This window comes from Sturnira hondurensis, unplaced genomic scaffold, assembly GCF_014824575.4.
Source record: "Sturnira hondurensis isolate 20B ecotype Veracruz unplaced genomic scaffold, ASM1482457v3 Scaffold0025370, whole genome shotgun sequence".
In the NCBI taxonomy this organism is placed as follows: domain Eukaryota; kingdom Metazoa; phylum Chordata; class Mammalia; order Chiroptera; family Phyllostomidae; genus Sturnira; species Sturnira hondurensis.
Window position 1 is genome coordinate 5,806,179 of NW_028098001.1, and position 18,896 is coordinate 5,825,074.

Genomic DNA, 18,896 nt, shown 5'->3' on the forward strand with positions numbered 1-18,896 from the left:
CTTAAAAATAATAGATATTGAATACACACAGGACGCCACATGCTGCTCTTACGTGCATTTATATGACTTACTCTCATAAACCCAGAGGTAGGTTCTGTTATCGCTCCTGTTTTATAGATGAGGCAGCTGAGTTCAAAGAGATTAAGTGAGTTGATCAAGATATGCTACAAGTAAGACACAAAGTCTGGAGTCTGACTTGAGTCACTCTCTCAACTACTGCTCTAAGTAGCCTCCTTGAATGTCCCCTTAAATGCCCTCCTTTCTCAGACATGAATGGGGGGCTTGAAGTTTAGGAATTACTGCTGCCTATGTTTAGGAAGGCTGAGCTGCTAAGATATTTAAAGATGCTTTTCCTTCCATGAGAATCAATAGGAGCAGTCTTCTAAATTTTCCTCTCTGAGCTTCACCCAGAGAAGAAAGTCAACAAATGCTATGTTTTTTCTTCCTAAGCCAGTCAATGACTCTAGAGCCAAAAATATTAACAGAGTGTTTAAATAGCAGAAGAAAATTTAAGTACATTTTACAGCCATTTGGTTTCCTAAGAAGCATTAGTATATCAAACCCTGAGGAAAAGGGAGAATAAGCTATTGATCTAAACTGTATTCAGCTTTACTTTGAGTTTTTAATATATGTAACAATAATTTATAGAAAATAAAATCCTGATCTGGATTAAAATAAAAAAGATACATACCAATCCTAATCCTTCAGACCTGTATTTAAAATTGCCACTATTGTACTTCAGGGGGCTTTTCCACAAGAGGAGCCTCAAATCTAACATGTCCAAAAGTTGAACTGGCTTCTTTCTTGGTGTATCGTCTGTGATGGCGTGACTGTCCTTCCTTGCATCCCTGCTAGAAACTTGGTTCTCATGCTTGACTTCCCTCCTGCTCACCTCCTCCCATCAGTCACCCACTTGTTTCAGGTCAGCCTCACGGACCGCTGCCACTGACTCTCTTCTCCATCTCTTCTGCTACTGTCCTGGTTTACACCACCATCCCCTCTTACTTGGATCTCAATAGCCACTTAACAGTTTCTCTCTGCCTTACGCATCCACCTAGTCCATTCTCTATACAAGATGCAGAATGACCTTTCAAAACTACCACAATTCTGATTGTATCACTTGTTCAACACTCTTCCTAGCTCCCCATTATGGATATCAGTCAAACTCCTTAATCGAGTTTGCAGGACACTGTCTGCCCGGTCCTTACCAGCCTTTCCAGCCTTGGTTCATCCTCCCCTTAACAGAGCTGGACAAGCACACCCATATCCGGTGGTAAGTCAGAGGAACTGTGAATTTTGGTTCCTTTGTCAGTCATTTTCTGGGGGAAATCATTTTCTTTTGTAAGGGATAATTCTTTCTTTTTTTAAGATTTTATATTTATTTTCAGAGAAGGGGAGGGAGAAGAAGGAAAGAAACATCAATGTGTGGTTGCCTCGCATGTGCCCTGACTGGGGATTGAACCAGTGACCCTTTGGTTCACAGGGTGGTGCTCAATCCTCTGAGCCACACCAGCCAGGGCTCAACAGTTATTGGTAGAACACCTATTGTAAGACATTGTGCTTAGTAAAATAGCTAAAAGACAGATACTGGAGATGGGAGGATTTTAAAATCTAAAAATAACAGGAAATAAATTAGTCTAATTTTAGATGGACCCTTATAGGTGTCAAAAGAGTTCTGTGGGACTGTGCCACTCTCCAGCGAAGACCATAGAGAGCCGTAAGGAGCATCTGAGAAGCTGAATTGTTCAGCCAGTAGCAGATCAATAGCTGTATCAGTACCATTAATTTGCAGTAAGATTAAGTTCATTATAAGAAGTAGGTTGAGAAAGTGGAAATGTTTATTGTGTGCCTTCCCTTATAATTAAGAAAAAAGGTAAATTATTTTAGAAGTGTGAGCTTTAAAAATACATAGACAGCACGTGGTGCCAATTTTATTTGCAGATATTACAGTACCCCAACTTGAGTTCACAAGTTGCAGCTTTGCCGCAGTGTTGACTAGGAAGTGTGAATTTTAAATGTTAGTTATTTTCATGTTCATACTTTGTTAACATCGCATCCAGAATTAGATTCAATAAAAAGTTTATGCTATGTGTTACTCCTCTTTTCAGTCTGTTTGTCCCGGGGAACTGAGTGCTGCTTAAGGTAGATGTTGACAGTCTCTGAGAATGTTGACATGAGGAGCCACAAGAGATGTGAGAAGAACAGATTTCATTACCTTTTACAGCCACTTGGTTTTCTAATGCAGAGCTTCTTGATAGGCCATTTAGAATTTTGAAAGGTTGGATGGTACTTTAAAATGGGCAAAACTTGGCCTAGCAGGGCCTTAGAAGTATCTGTAAGTCCTCACCCGAGGATATGTTTGATGATTTTAGAGCCGGAGAGAAAAACATAGATCAGTTGCTTACTGTATGCAGCCTGACCAAGTGACTGAACCCTCAGTCTAGGCATGCACCCTGACCAGGAATCGAACCCGCAACCTTTTGGTGCATGGGATAATGCTCCAACCAACTGAGCCACCCTGCAGCCAGGGCTATAGTTTTGTTTTGTTTTAGTAATAGCTATAATAAAGTGAAAATACAGACTTTAATGGTCCCTATCATAATTTTAAAAGTACTCCAAATTGTGTCGTGTTATTCCAAGGGACAATTCTATTCCATAAAAACAAGTAAATTTAAATTATATACAAAATTATTTAAAGTAAGTAAATAGAAACAAAATAAGACCTTTAATACTAGTCTAGTAAATACCCATCAGTGGTCTTTCTTTGTAGAATAGTATACTTTTAATTTCAGCAAATGATTTAGCAATGAAGCTGAAATGGAATCTGGTCCTCAGGATTTAATCTTGAAAAATAAATGATCTTAAAATATCTTAAAAATATTTTATTTATTTTTAGAGAGAGAGGGAGAAAAACACTGATGTTCCCGGGAGACAGCAATCAGTTGCCTCTCACACATCCCTGACCGGGGACCCTTTGGTTCACAGATGGTTGCACAATCCACCGAGCCACACCGCCAGGGCGAAAAATAAGTTACCATAAAAAACAGGATGACCGTGTGAACTTACACTCAAAACAGTGTCTGAGTGGTCTGATGATAACTGCCCTGGGGAAGACTGTGGGACTTATCCTTTATGAAATGCATTGTAAACTTTGTTGTGAACGGCAACACATACAGTTCACATTGCAAACCATCACATGCTCATACTTGCAAATATTTTTAAAAGTCTCTTGAAGTAGTATTATCCTTCCTACATACAATGCATTCTAGTATTTGCCTCTTACATATTTTAAAAACAAGACCTCACAATTCCCGAATGGGTCACGACCTGCGATGTGTAAAAGCACAGCTAGAGGGAACCGCTGGTCAGATCAGAGATACCTGAGGATTTTCTTTCTGGACTAATGCATTTTCCTTCTCTCTCTGTTAATTTTGAGATCTTACGAAATGTAGGGGAAATTCTGATCAATTCTTGAATTTTTCTTTCATTGGGTCAGGGTTTTCCGCTGTGTTTACCAGGGCAGTTTTACTTTTCATTGCCATTCCTTGGATGTTTTTGTGTGCTGGGTTGTATTAAAAGTGGAGGGGGTGGGAGGGTCCAGGGGGCTTCAGTCCTGAGAGGATCATCTATTACTATATTCTATTCTTGACTAAAATAAAGAATTAACTTGAGTTTAGGAACTCATGAGGCCATATCTAACTTCTATGGGGCCCTTTGTTAATGCAGATGACATTGGTCTGATCCAGTAGCAAGAATTCCTGAGTTTGCCTTTGTGTGCTCTTCTGACATCCCAAGAACCAGCTGGACAAGCCCCTTCCCCATGAAAGGGAGCTGGTCTAGCCTCCAGACTCAGGGTGCAGGAGTAAGGTGGAGGGTGGCATTAATTAGCGTCCAGCTGCCTCAAGCCTGACCACTCTGCTTCTTCAATCTGTACTAATAAGCTGCTGAGGAAAGGGGGACTTTTCTAGTCTTCCAAAACCAAATGTAAAAAAACTAAGGCTCTTCCTTGAATGGCTTCTTCCATGTTAACCCTCACCATCCCGGGAGAATCCCATTCCTACAAGCTGTTTGTTTGCTTTCACCTTTCATTATTGCCCAGTCCCTCAGCGGCTTCCTCATTCTGTCTGCCTCTTCCTTGGGGAGAGCTCACCCCTGCAGGAGTCTGCCTTCAATAACCAGGACTCTCTCAGGCCTCAGGGCTCTCAGACCTGTACAAAGTGGTCTTGGTAGTCAGGCTTTTCACTTCCCCTCCATGCAAAGCGGGCATTAAAGGGGCTGACTGGAAAAGCCCAGACCTGTAAATCTCTCTTTTGGTGGGAGAGGAAGGAACTCAGGTTTATAATGTACAAAAAATGGTACCTCCAATTCATGTCATAATGTTTCATTTAATGCCCTAGGCCAGGGGTTCACAAAGTTACCTCATCTTATGAATCATCAAATACCTTGGCCGGCGTGGCTCAGTTGGTTGGAGTGTGTCCCTTGGAGTCTATTGAAGGGTCGCAGGTTTGATTCCTGGTTGGGGCACAGGCCCAGGTTGTGTGTTTGGTCTCTGGTCAGGACGTGTATGGGAGGCAATCAATCAGTGTTTCTCTTTCACAATGATGTGTTTCTTTTTGTTTGTCTCTCCAACCCTGCCGCTTCCTCTCTAAAAGCAATGAAAAAAATATTCTCAGGTGAGGATTGAAAAGAATTATCTAAGGTGCTTAAAAATGCAAATTCCTTTACTCCATTATTCTTGAATCAGAATCTCCGGGCAGAGGTTTGGGGATCTGTATTTAAATAAGCACCTTAGTCAGTTCTTGTAACTTGGGAAACGTGGTTTGGACTGTTGTTCAAAGGGTTGGTGAAGGCCGGGCGTGGAGGATGAGCCCGAGTCACCTGGGGGACTCACTCCACTCCTTCCTTCACTCGGGGCAACGCTCTCACCTTCCTGCACTCCTCCGTGAACACACACACACTCTCTTACCTGCACGTATTAGTGTTGCTTTCCAACTTGATTGTGTAGCTTTTAAAATCTGCATTCTTTAATCTACAATTTTATGGATATAAATTAAGTAATTAAACAGTATTTCAACTATTTATTTAAATATTTCAGTACTTATTTACATTTTATATCACAAATTACAAAAAATGGTGTTATTTTAGAAAAAATTGCTTTTGCCTCAAATCATTCGAGTTCGTCACAGGCATCTTCTACAGCAGGTTCTTTATCATCGCTGGAACAATGTTTTGAATCATCTGACAGTTCCTTTCTAGCTGAGATAGAACGTGTTTTAAATTGAGTAGATATTGTTGGTGGAGATTTTGCTGAGTCTTAAGAACCATTGGTTAAACATTAGCACAGATCCCCCCATACCTGCATATTCACAATCTCCACAGAGTACTTTGTGTATTCCTCTTTTCGGTGACTTTTTAAAAAGCCAACTGTGAATCTCCAATGCTTGCTCTCCAAAGTCATACCCCTAGGAATAACTAATAAATGTCTTTGCCTTCCTCCCAGACTTTGTTATGTGACTGTTAGAAGGCAGAAAACTGCCCTTACTTGGGGTCCTTTCAAGACATTTGTCTTCCTGGGAAGTATTTTATTTAAACAGCACAAAATAAAGACAAACATATAAGACAATTCTTTTTTTCTGAGGAATGGTATATTTGGGAAAAGTCTGTTCTCTATTCTGGCATGCAAATGTGCCTTAAGAGCAACGTATATATTTCCATTTAAGAAAATTTGCACCTAAACTCAACTTTAACTTCTGGGGAATTCACACTGGCTCAGCCATTTTCTCACAAGATGCTAGAAGGCAGATGGAGTGTGGCATACCTTCACCTTCTGGTTATTTTATGCTAAAATATATTATGGGGAAGTCTAGGACTGCTTTTTAGAGTTGTTGAGGTGGTTATTACTCAAAGTTTGCCTGTAATTGTAAAGTGGGTCTTAAGGGGAGGCAGCATAGGGCTGTTTGCTTTAAAGATGTTAATAATATCGCTGAAATGACCTGTGGCTGAAGAAATTACTCGAAGAAGTTCCATGACTGATGTGTGCACTGAGCATTCTCTGTAAACTGAAGAGTATTTCACATATCTATAATTATTTTGGGGGAAGTTTGTGGATGTTGTAGTGGTGAATAAAATACAAATCTGTTTCAGAGTATTTAACTCATAATAGTTGTTTATTTTGCATTTTCCTTTTCAATGAATAGAAAGCAAAACTACTTTGAAGGTAGGGGACACTTCTAAGCTATTCAGGCTAGTTTGTAGGCGACCACAGTTCACCAATCAACGAGTGGACAAAAAGTGTCCACAGAATGACAAATTGGGATGACAGCATATGGGAACACCGAAACGGCATGAGCAGAATGGCAGAAGGACAGTGCCCAGAGAGCTATTAGGAGAAGCTGCAGAAGGACAGAGACAGAAGGTACAGCTGTGCCATCTGTGGGCACATCACAGAGAGCCTGTTCTTTGGCCAAAAAACAACCCAGTTTCACCTTTAGCTGCAGGTGTTTCCTTTAGAGCTAAATTTAGAAAATGAGATATCTCTTGTCAAACTCATCAGTTTATTAGAACTAAGGAGTAAGAAATATGAATGTTGTATAAATTGTATTGCTAATTTAAAAACACGTTTATCATGAGAAAAAAAAAGAAATGCAATCCTCACAAATAAAGTAAAAGCACATACAATGTAGGTTTCTTGTTCCTCATCCCTAATTCCAAGAGCTGTAATTTTGGGGGAGATGTCACATAATTCAAAGCTATGGTAGCAAGTTGGGCCTCCAAGAAAAGACAATTTTTAAGAAAGACACAGTAAAAATGATTGCAATACTGTTGCAAACAACTATTCATAACTGCATTTAGAAAATGCTTCTTTGCTATTAATGGGAAAAACCTTTTAAAATAAGGTACAAGTCACCTGGTAGAAGACACACTAAACTAGTACTGTAAGCACTCTGCTGGGTTTCAAATATATTCACTCGATCTCTCTCAATAGTATTTCCTTGTGGAATACAGTTTTAGAATAGTGTTAAAGTAGAATGAGCAGGTAAGACCTATCTTGAACATCAAAACTGAGCAGGAAAAATTGAACAGTCAGTTTCTCTACTGGACCCCTCGGCCAGCCACCACAGGTGGCAGGTGAAAGCGCAGCGGTCAGGGCCGCAGTGCATCGGTGGGGCCCACCAAACAGAACTCCTTCCTGTCTGACAGTTTTGTTAAGGTAACCAGAGTTCAAACTTGTGTTGTCAGTAATGAGCAGCATCTCCTAACATTAATACAAACTACATCCCCAGGGAAAAAAATTAGTTCCCTTTTTCTTAACCCTCCAAAGGGGAACTCCTGGGGTAGGGAGTAAAACAATAGAAAAAACTATGGCTGGTGTTTTTTTTTTTTTAATGAAAAATAGAAACACTATTATAAATATTCAAAGGAATTAATAAAGTGTTTACAATAAAGTCCACCTATGGCTTTCCAAGCTGTTTTTCATTTTAAACTGTATACTAGCAAGACATTGACGTGAAATTAGTAAACTCATGCTGTCAGTCTGTGACCACAGTACTGCTCCTTGCAACACAGGCCATCCAGTGTGAACGGAGATTGCCAAGGTGCAGTCATTTATGTCAGGGGGGATAAATGGAGCTGGGAGGCCGTGAAAAAACTTGCCTTGCACATGTCCCACACAGCATATTCCTCCATAAGCCCCCCTCCTTTATTTCTTTTCAGTGAGTTTAAATCTTTTTTTTTTAAATATTTATTTATTTATCTTTAGAGGGGAAGGGAAGGAGAGAGGAAGAGACACATCAATGTATGGTTGGTTTTTTTTTTTGGTGCATCCCCTGCTGGGAACTGGCCCCTGCCGGGAACTGGCCTACAACCCAGGCATGTGCCCTGACTGGGAATCGAACCGCGATTGTCTGGTTCGCAGGCCCGTGCTCAATCCACTGAGCCACACCAGTCGGGGCTCTTTTCAGTGAGTTTAAGTCTTTATGACAGGGATACAGCATTCGTAGGAAAGTTGCTTGGGAATTTGGCAGAAACCATGCCACACTGTTTCCATGAGCACGAGTTACCCCCTCAGGTAACTCAGGTTTTGTCTGGTTTGCCACCTAGAGTCACTGTGTTGTTCTTTGCTTTGCACACATAAACACATCTCTTTCCTAGATGGAATTCAGTTTCACCTTGAGCATAAACACCTTCCATTTTAAGAAGAGCTGTGTGCTCCCTCTGGTTCTGGAGACCCTGCTTATAGTCAGCAAAAAAGGCCCTTTGACCATGGCCTTCCACATATATTTGTCATTTTTGAAGTCCTGTTCCCAGCGGGCCTCCACAAGCTCCATGGTGGCTGGCCAAAAAGAGGTCTTAAACGTTTTTTTAAATCCTCACCCAAGGACATGCTTTAAAGAGAGAAGAAGGGAGAGAGGAAAGAAACATCAACGTGGGAGACAAACATTGATCAGTTGCATCTGCCTGTGCCCCACCAGGGACCAAACCTGCACCCAGGCATGACTCCATTTTGGGCCTGTTGCTTCTTTTCTAACAGAATGAAGTGGCACATATGGTTTTGCTTGCAAATCTTGGCCAGATTATCGGTTTACTTTTCAGAAAACAGCATTATGAAATGGTTTCAGAGATACCACCTAATCTGATTTTAGCCCTCTTCCACTCCCCACCTTATCTCCAATTTCACTTTTTTCAAAGAGATGCTGGTATAATTTGGGTACCAAAAAGTCAATTTACTTTAGATTTAGATTCTTAATTTTAACAACAGAAAATGTAGGAGAGAAAAAAAACATGTACCCCTTCCCATATCAGGTCTTGGCTGGAGAGAAAAAACAAACAGAAGCTTATTAACATGTATATCACATGTACACATTAAAGATACCCAGGGAAGGATACAGAGACTTCCTGAGATGGTCCAAACCACCACCTTAAATACAGTACCATTTTTGGCTAAAGACAAAGAACAACAAAAACAAAACAAAACAAAACAAAAAAACGAGACGGAGATCGGGGCAGGCCAGTTATAGGAGGTTATTATAGGAAAAGCAGGTAAGGAAGGGTCAAGTTTGGTGTGCGGATTTGTCAGTGCCTTCTCCAGTAGGATAAGATTCCCTTCTGATTTAGTCAGCTTTCTCTTCCAGGTACACTGAGGGAACCCTGACAAAGAGATTGCCTTTACAAACGTAAATTTTCCCTTACAAAAGTGTAACTTCTGTTTTCTGAGATTCTCCTGTGCCTGCTGTTTCTCCAAATAATCCGCTCAAAGTACTCCTTATGCCAAAGATGCATATTTTTGAGGTGGCGTGCTGTTACCCTTCAAAAACAAAGTTTTCTATCTTTGTATAGCAGAATAAAACTTGCCCAACCTGATTAACCCCATTTGTCAGGGTAAGAAACATCCCAGCCTGTAAGAATTTTTATGCGTTTATTTGAGCCAAACTGATAACAATTGCTGGGAAGCAAAACCTCAAGGGATTGAGAAATGCTCCAGAGAATGGTGATTATGCAGCTTATTTTATACATCACAATCAAAGGAGGAGGCAGAAGGGGGTTACCTGTATTTTGCCATGCATAATGTGCTCCTGTGCATTATGCACACCCATGTTTTTGGCCCAAACTTTTAGGGGAAAAATCGGTTTTTAAATTTTAATTATTTATTTATGTCAGGATGGGCTGGGTAGGAAAAATGGCGGCTAACTACAACCCAAAATGGCGGCTGAACTACAACCCGGAAAAGATGGCTGAGGTCAAACTGGAGAGCCAAAAGGGCGGACTTTGCCAAAACATATCCACATAGCAACCTGAGCCCGAGGAAAGCCACCAATGATATATTGCCGCTTTGTTCAACGGGGACCAATCCCCAGCTCCCACAAAGAGAGCCAACCAAAATAAAATTCCGCCACATTCCCTGCTTGGGCGTGATTTTCCTGGCCCCACTCTGCAGACCGGGGAACCAGGCCCGGGCGCACAAACCCCAATAAAGCTCTTTATTGCCTACTTTATGGCTGATTGGCATTTCTTCCTCGGCGGAGCCTAAGAAAACCTTTCATTTGGCGCCGAAACCCGGGAGGAGATGTTGTCTGCTGAAGATCGCTCCTCTCCCAGCTCCCCTGAGGAAGCCTCTGGGCCACCTCACCAGTCTGGACAAAGAACCAGGGTAAGTGCCGCTGCCCTTAAGTTTCTGGTCCCCGAACACTGCTTCCGGGCCCCTGTCTGCTGGGAGAGACTGCTCTCCCTCTGCCAAGAGGCTCTAGGCACCAGGGGAGACATCCCTGGGCCTAGATCCCCATTTTCACCCAACCAGATCAGCAGATTGGGTTGAGGGATGCCGATTCCCATCTGCTGCTCCTTGTGGGACCAGGAATGGCGGGGGCAAGAGTCCAAACCAGACCCTAAGTCACCTCTAGGGTGCCTGCTGGAAAATTTGCCAACAACTGATCCTGGCCTCAAGCGAAAATGGCTGATTTTTCTATGCACTATGGCCTGGCCATTATATCAGCTCAATAATCATGAAACCTGGCCTCCTGAAGGTACTTTCGATTTCGTTACCCTTACTGACCTAGATAATTTTTGCAGACAGACCGGGAAATGGTCTGAGGTCCCATACATTAAGGGCTTTTGGGCCTTGCCCCCCCCCCCCCCCCCCCCCGATCTGTGCACTCAATGCTCCACAGCTCAAGTTCTTCTAGCCCGAGGAAACTATGAACCCGTATGGCCTCCTAAGCCTACTGCCCCAGAACCTCCCCCCTCCTCCTCTGATTCCCCTGAAGATCTTGCTTCTCCTCCTCCTCATCAGCTCCCGCCAATGGCTACTCCAGCCCTGGCCCTCCCCTCTCAGCCAGATTCTCCCCCTCCCTCCGAAGACCTTTCTTCCCTGGTTAGCTCACATACTCGCTCCCACCTGAATCTAGAGCCCCTAGACTCCCACATTTGCCCCCTCCGGGAAGTGGCAGGAGCAGAAGGTGTCATTTGGGTCCATGTCCCCTTCTCACTAACTGACCTCTCTTCGATTGAGAAACGCCTAGGCTCTTTTTCCACTAACCCTAACAATTTTATCAAAGAATTCCAATACCTAGTCCAGGCTTATGACCTCACATGGCATGACCTGCACATCATTTTAACTTACACCATGACCCCCGATGAGCATGACCATGTACAGACTGCAGCTAGGGCTCATGCAGACCAAACCCATGCCACCAATCCCCTCATGCCAGTAGGGGCTGAAGCTGTGCCAGAGGCGGAACCAGACAGACTACCAGGTAGGACAGTAGGACAGTCGGGTCGGAGGCGCTGTGACCAAATAGTCGAGTGCCTGATAGCAGGTATGCACCAATCTGCCCAGAAAGCAATCAATTATGATAAGCCCAGAGAGGTCACCCAAGGCCCTGGAGAAAATCCAGCACTGTTTCTCAACAGACTAACCGAGGCAATGGTGCTCCATACCCGCCTTGACCTGGCTTCTAACACTGGGGCCACTGTCTTAGCTACTCACTTTATCTCCCAGTCGGCCCCAGACATTAGAAGAAAACTAAAAAAGGCTGAGGATGGTCCCCAAACCCCCATCCGAGATCTGGTAAATATGGCATTTAAGGTTTTCAATAGCGGAAGCAGAGGCTGAGGCTGCCTGCCAGGCTCGCCTACAGCAAAAGGTAGCCCTGCAAACCCAGGCCATGCTGGCAGCCCTGCAGTCAGTGGCAAACACCAGCAGGGGGGCAAAGCCATAGTCTGGACCAAAGAACACCCCACCGGGGGCCTGTTTCAAGTGTGGCAAAGAAGGGCACTGGGCTCACCAGTGTCCTCAACCTCGACCACCAATGAAGCCTTGCCCAGATTGCCGACAGCTTGGCCACTGGAGGGATGCCTGTCCCCTTAGAGGCTCGTCACTGGTGTCTCCACGTGGAAGACCAGCTGATCAAGGTGTGGACTCCTCCCTGGCTGCACCAGAACTTCTCAGACTCCTAGACGATTGAAGCAGCCCGGACTCGAAGACCCCCATCACCCTTGCCGAGCCCAGGCTAATGCTGCAGGTAGTGGGTAAGTCCATCTCTTTCCTAGTGGACATGGGGGCTACCTTCTCTGTTTTGCCATCTTTTTCAGGACCTCTTACTCATTCCCAGAGCTCGATCATAGGGGTTGACAGGATCCCATCTCGCCTGTGGCGAACCCCCCTGCTTAACTGCAGTCTGGGTGGCTTTCCCTTTCCCCATTCATTCCTTGTCATACCCTCCTGCCCTATTCCGCTTTTAGGACGGGATGCTCTCCAACTATTAGGCGCCATTCTCCAGATCACACAAAACTCTACCCTTTCCTCCTCCCTTATCCTCCTGCTGTTAGAAAATCCAATTCCTCCCCAAGCTCCACCCATTTCCCCTTCCCTTGTCAACCCACAAGTGTGGGACACTTCTACCCCAACCGTAGCTTCCCACCATCCCCCGGTTGTCCCCCTCAAGCGGCCTGAAGTTTTCCCATCCCAACCCCAATTCCCCATCTCCCATGCAAACTTAAAGGTGTTACAGCCCATCATCACTCACCTCTTAGACCAGAAACTTCTTGTCCTGGTCATTTCTCCGTGCAATACTCCCATTCTCCTGGTCCAAAAACCTTCTGGAGCCTACCACCTGGTTCAGGACCTTAGATTCATCAAGAAGCAGTCATCCCTATCCACCCGGTAGTCCCTAACCCCTATACTATTCTTGCTCACATTCCTCCTAATACAACCCACTTCTCAGTTCTAGACCTCAAAGACGCCTCCTTCACTATCGCCCTACACCCAGAGTCCCAGTTTCTTTTCGCCTTCACATGGACAGACCCTGACACTGCTCTGTCACAACAGCTCCCATGGACAGCCTTGCCACAAGGGTTCAGAGATAGCCCCCATCTATTTGGTCAGGCTTTAGCTCGGGACTTAGCCTCCTGTGACCTAGGCTCCAGCAAAGTCCTCCAATATGTAGATGACCTCCTTCTCTGCAGCCCCACTTTATAAGATTCCAGACAACATACTGCAGATCTCCTTAACTTCCTTGTCCAAAAAGGATACCAAGTCTCTCCTGACAAGGCTCAGCTGTTGAGCCAGCAAGTCACCTACTTAGGTCTCTCTCTCCCCTACCTCGTGCAGCCTTACAGCAAACCGCATTCAGCTCCTCCATAATCTCCAACCACCAACAATAGGAGATCAAATTCTATCTTTCTTAGGGCTAGTTGGATTTTTCAGACATCGGGTCCCCAACTTTGCCCTACTTGCCAAACCACTGTATGAAGTGGCCAAAGACACTCCTACAGGCCCCCTTACGTCTCCCAAGCTAGTGCAGAAAGCCTTTGCTTCCCTTCGAGACACTTTGTTACAGGGCCCCCGCCCTTAGTCTGCCCAATCCCTCTCGTCCTTTCCATCTATTCACAGACAAGAGGCAGGGAATTGCAGTTGGAGTCTTGGCTCAGCCGGTAGGCCCAACATACCTCCCAGTAGCCTACTTATTGAAACAGCTTGATCCTACCCTATGTGCATGGCAGCCGTGCCTCTGGGCATTAGGGAGAGCAGCAGAACTCAGAAGGAAGCCCTCAAACTCACTCTATGCCAACATGTTACCGTATTTTCCTCTCATCGCCTTACTGACCTGCTATCCCACCGAGCTCTCTCTCTTGAGCCCTTCCAGTCTATAGGAATTCCACCTTCTGTTCGTCGAGGGGACAGCCTGTCTCTCCGGCTCTCACTGTGCTTCAACCCAGCTACCCACCTTCTAACCCCCACTATGGACATAGAGCCTGCCTTCTCTTGCCCAGAAGACTTCCTTAGTCAACCTCTAGACCGTATATCTGACAAGCCTCTCCCCAAGGCGGATCTCACTCTATTTGTAGATGGAAGTTCAGTGCTCAGAACTGATTGCCGGAGACCAATGGCCTATGCAATTACAACTCTGTCCGAAACCCTTGAGGCCAATAAGCTCCCTGAAGGTACCACCTCTCAGAAAGCTGAACTCATAGCCCTCACCCGGGCACTTACCCTAGCTTGGGGTAAGAAGTTTACTATCTACACAGACTCCAAATATGCTTTCTTGATTGTTCATAGCCACTCAGTTTGTGGAAGGAAAGGGGCTTCTTCGCTACTAAAGGTTTGCTGTTGTTAATGCCTCCCTCATTGCCAAACTCCTCCAGGCCACAAATCTGCCCACTTCCCTAGCAGTGGTCCACTGTAAGGGTCACCAGGCCTCACAGGACCCTGTTTCCCACGGCAATGTCTGGGTGGATGCTGCGGCTCGAGAACTCACCGCACAAGCCCCGCCACACCCCATCCTCTTTCTGACCACTGATATTCGCCCAGCCTACTCCCCCCCAAGAGTACTCCACCCTCCTCCAGCAGGGCAGGCGCCCAGGAAATGAGGGGTGGGTCTTCCTCAAGGGAAACATAGCCCTACCCCAAGAACAGGCCACTGCACTTCTCTCAGAAATTCACCAATCTTTACACATTGGTCCGAAAGCTCTGCTGAGGTTTCTAGACCCCTTGTTTACTCATCCTACTCTTTTCCAAACTGTCAAGGAAGTCCACTCTAAATGTGCCATCTGCTCCAGGACATCCGCCCAGGGAGGAATGAAGCCTCAGGTCCCGGGCCATCAACTACGTGGAAACCTCCTGGGACAAGACTGGCAAGTCGACTTCACGCACATGCCTACTCATAAAAAATTCCACTACCTTTTAACTTTAGTTGACACGCTTTCAGATTGGATCGAGGCCCATCCCACGGCGAGAGAAACAGTGGATATGGTAGCCGACTCCCTCCTCAACCACATGATCCCACGGTTTGGGCTGCCCTCCTCTATCTAGTCAGACTGCAGCCCAGGCTTCATCTCCCAAATTGTCCAGCAGGTCTCCACCTCCCTTGGCATCACCTGGAAGCTGCACATTCCTTATCATCCTCAGTCTTCCGGTAAAGTAGAATGGGCTAACAGCATCCTGAAAACCCACCTAACCAAACTTATCATAGAAACCAGAAATTCCTGGCCCTCTCTGCTCCCTCTGGCCCTCACTTGAATATGGCAGCCCCACGGGAACCAACAGGACTTAGCCCTTTTGAACTACTGTACTTTCCTAATTAACCATAACCAGTACATACACCCCCTCTGGCCTCCCATCTGCCCTATCTCTCTCTCCTACGGCATCTTCTCCATGAACATGCTGACAGAGTTCTTCCTCCGGTAGGGAGGTGTCCGCGGACAGGCCCGGCCAGTGTCCTACAGCCTGGAGACCAGGTATTACTCAAAGAGCTTCAACCTAGACCGCTCCAGCCCAAGTGGACGGGACCACAGACTGTCATTCTAACCACCCCACAGTAGCAACGTTAGTGGGTCAGCCAGTGTGGGTCCAACTCTCCCGCCTTAAGACGGCTCCTGCCTCAGAAAAGTGGTCAGCACAGCTCATAGGAGACACCCGAGTCCACTTTACTCGAACACCAGGTTCTCCTGATGAAGTCTCTACTGATACTCCTTCTCCTCCTTCTTACTCACCCAGGCCTGTCAAACACCCTCCCTATACTACATACCAAATATATTTGGAGATTCTTTGTCCAAGAAACATATAAACCAGGAGAAAAAAACATTCCTTCCCTCATCACCACAGCTGACTGCCCACTAACCGGATGTTCAAAGCCTATCACTCTCTCAGCCCCCGACTCCAAATTCCGAGGACTTGCAGCATACACCGCTCCTGTTGCCTCTCTGTTCCACGCTGTCTGCTTCCTCTATGCCCAGACAGAAGAGCGGTGCAAACAGTGGCCAGACATATATGGCGGCTGCCCTTACTTCTGTAAATACCATGAATGGGAAGCTGAGAAACCCTGGACCTATACTATCCCAGATCCCTGGGATGACAAATGGGAAAAAGGAGTAAGAGGAAAGTTATACCAAAGCTTCTCATATTCATACCCATGGATCTCCACAGAAATATATCGAGCCATTGCACCACAGCCCCTCAACCAGGCTACACTTACTAACACCATCCTCTCTAATGAACAGGCCCTACAGACCCTAATTAAACAAGGAAAGTGAGAAAGTACTCCCTTCTCCTTGATTAGGCAAGGAATTTAGCTGTTCAACATTACCAATATTGGCAACATCACTGACTGCTTCCTCTGTGCCTATCTTGACCAATCACCCTGTTGCTGGTGTTCCTATACCCACTCCTCTCAATGTCACAAACTCCCCAACACCTTTTCTCCTAAAAGATGTACCTCTCTTTCAAAACCTGATGGACAGTCCCAAAGTATGTTATACTACTGCGGGTACTTCCTCCAGCAACCGGACCATGCAGATATCGGGAACTACTGCCAGTCCCCCAGATCCCTCCAGGAAAGAATTTGTGAAGCCTCCCGGGTTACCTTCAACTAGATGCTGCTTCAGGCCGGAACCTACTTGCTCCTCCCTGATGAACCAGAAACTGCCGACCTCTAGCCCCTCCCCTCTACACTCCCCTGACAGCAGGAAGTAGCCAGAGTCCCTTATCCTATCAAAGAGGTCAGAGTGTCAGGATGGGCGAGGTAGGACAAAATGGCAGCTGAACTACAACCAGAAAAGACGGCTGATGTCAAACCTGAGAGCCGAAAGGGCGGGCTTTGCCAAAACAGATACCGCATAGCAACCTGAGCCCAAGGAGAACCACCAATGATATATTGCTGCTTTATTCAGAGGGGACCAATCCCCAGCTCTCACGAAGAGAGCCAACCAAAATAAAACCCCGCCACATTCTCTGCTTGGGCGCAAATTCCCGGTTCCAATCTGCGGATCAGAGAATCTTGCCCGAGTGTGCAAACTTCAATAAAGCTCTATACTGCCTAACTTTGTGGCTGATAGGCATTTCTTCCTTGGTGGAGCCTAAGAAAACCTTTTAATTTATATTTAGAGACAAAACCAATTATGTATTCCAGGTGTTATTATTTAGCATACAGATATTGTTATTGCTTTTTTAGAGTTTGATTTTTAACGCATAGCATAAATAAAAGAATTAAAAACATTTATATAGACTTCCGCCAAGATGGAGGCATAAGTGGAAACACTGTGCCTTCTCCCACAACCAAGTTTGAATACAACAAAGGTTTGGAGAAACAAAGACACAACCAAAGGACAGAAAATTGAATTATACGGAAGTCCGACTACATCTAACGTTCAACGGGGACGGTAAGAGGGGCGGAGCCAGCAGCGAGCAGGGTCGGGCAGGACAGGGCCCCCGACCCAGGCGCGCAAGCAGATGAGAACCAGCTGGGGTGCGGGGCAGACCGCGGGCGTATATTCTCGCACAGTGAGACAGACCACGCAGGCCCCAGGGGGCGAGGGCTGACGGCGGTGGCACACTCGCGTGCAGTGGGACGAAACGCGTGGGCCCGGTGACGGCAGCAACTGCAGCACCGGTGAGGGCCGGGACGGCAGGCGGCAGACGGGACAAGAGAGTCCCTCTTTGACCCCGCCCCCACATACAGCGTCACAACCCAGCGACTTAGTTGCCCTGCAATACCAGTGAGAGCCATTGTCCCTCTTTGACCCCGCCCCCACATACAACGTCACAACCCAGCGACTTAGTTGTCCTGTTCTAGTGAACACTTTAGGGCTCTGATCCTGCTAAGGAACAGGCACGAACAACCCGAAAGATGGCGCAAGAAGAATTCAAAGTCCCAGAGCCAATAACTCTAAGCGACCAAGAAATTGCCAGCCTCTCAGAAGCACAATTCAGGACACTATTTATCAGGATGCTCACAGAACTGGTAGATTATAGTCACAAATTAGAGGAACAAAGTCACAAATTAGAGGAACATATGAAGGCTAAACTAATTGAAATGAAGGGAGATGTCCAGGAAACCAATAGTGATGGAAAGGAAACGGGGACACAAATCAATGGAATGGACCAGAAGGAAGAACAAAACATCCCACCAGAAAGGAATGAAGAAATGAGAATTCAAAAAAATGAGGAGAGGCTTAGGAACCTCCAGGACGTCTTTAAATGTTCCAACATCCGGATTATAGGGGTACCAGAAGGGGGAAAGAAACAGCCACGAGTGGAAAACGTATTTGAACAAATAATAAAGGAGAACTTCCCCAGTCTGGCAAAGGAAATAGACTTCCAGGAAATCCAGGAAGCTCAGAGAGTCCCAAACAAGTTGGACCCAAGAAGGAACACACCAAGGCACATCATAATTACATTAGCCAAGACTAAAATGAAGGAGAGAATCCTAGAAGCAGCAAGGGATAAGGGGACAGTCACCTACAAAGGAGTACCCATCAGACTGTCAGCAGATTTCTCAAAAGAGACCTTACAGGCAAGAAGGGGCTGGAAAGAAGTATTCCAAGTCATGAAATCCAAAGACCTACAGCCAAGATTGCTTTATCCAGCAAAACTTTCATTTAGAATGGAAGGACAGATAAAGTGCTTCTCAGACAAGGTCAAGTTCAAGGAGTTCATCATCAACAAGCCCTTATTATATGAAATGCTAAAGGGACTTATATAAGAAAGAGATGATGAAAAATATCAACGGTGAAAGGACAGCAAACACACAGTTATTAACAACCACACCTAAAACAAAAGCAAACCAAGAGGACAGCTAGATCAGGAGTGGAGCCATAGAAATGAAGAACACATGGAGGGTTAGAAACAGGGGGGTGGGAGGAGGAGAAGGGGGAGAAGGCACAGAAAATAGCATAGATGGTAGGTAGAAAATAGATAGGGGGGAGGACGAGAATAGTGGGGGAATATAGAATCTAAAGAAGTTGAGACATGCGGTTATAAACTAAGGGGGGGAGAATGGTGGGGGAGGGAGGGTGTGGGTGGAGGGGATTGAAGGGGGGAATAGAACAACTGTAATGGTATAATCAATAAAATATATTTTAAAAAAATAAAATAAAATAAAAACATTTATATAGATACAGAATTA